General features: G+C 46.5%; 1 protein-coding gene across 1 annotated transcript in view; it reads right to left on the bottom strand.

Annotated features, from left to right (window-relative positions):
- The window catches only part of lto1 (LTO1 maturation factor of ABCE1), a 10,581-nt gene that overhangs the window by 1,296 nt on the left and 8,606 nt on the right, over positions 1-679 (bottom strand). The gene's annotated exons all lie outside the window — the stretch shown is intronic.

Raw genomic sequence — 679 nt, forward strand, 5'->3', positions numbered from 1 at the left:
GGTTGGAAAGTGACAGTAGCTCTACCGCAGCAAGGAAACCAGAGCCACAACCAACAGAGAGAAGAGATCTGCGCTGTGAGATCTCATGAGATCTTGATTCTAACTTTATTCAGACCTGTCTCTGTATCAGTTGACAGGTCTGAATAAAGTTAATTTTCTCTTGATCCGTCCTGAAAATGTAATTTTAATGTCAGGATGTTCTGAAGATCTGCAGCTTGTGAGAAATTGATCCAACATTTATTTCAGTGTATGACGTGAAAGAATCATAATCTGTGATTCAGGTTCACGTCTCCCATTGGAGTGAACTGACTTAGATCTGCTGCTGGTCTCCTGAAGGGGCGGGGAGGTGGAGAAACCATGTGACACAGTTCCAGGAAATGATGTGAAGTGCACCATCTCCTGTCTCAGCTGTCTCTGTTACTGCTTGGTTTGTCCCAGTGGGCGTGGCCATATGGTACTTGCTCCTGCCAATCCACCTGGACCCCTGCAACTCGTCACCTCATCAGGTCAACAAGCTGCTACGGTATTTAAACCCCAGATCTTCCCTCCAGCCTTTACCAGATCGTTTAGTCTACTCATGTGGCACAGACACTGCAGCCATGTTCCCTGTTCCTTCCTGTCTTTACCTTGTGCTTGTCTGAACCCTGATAATCCTAAATTCATCGTCCCAGTCTCGTCC

Source organism: Seriola lalandi, unplaced genomic scaffold, assembly GCF_002814215.2.
Source record: "Seriola lalandi dorsalis isolate HSWRI2012SDOR001 ecotype SW California unplaced genomic scaffold, Sedor1 jcf7180002054784, whole genome shotgun sequence".
Taxonomy (NCBI): Eukaryota; Metazoa; Chordata; class Actinopteri; order Carangiformes; family Carangidae; genus Seriola; species Seriola lalandi.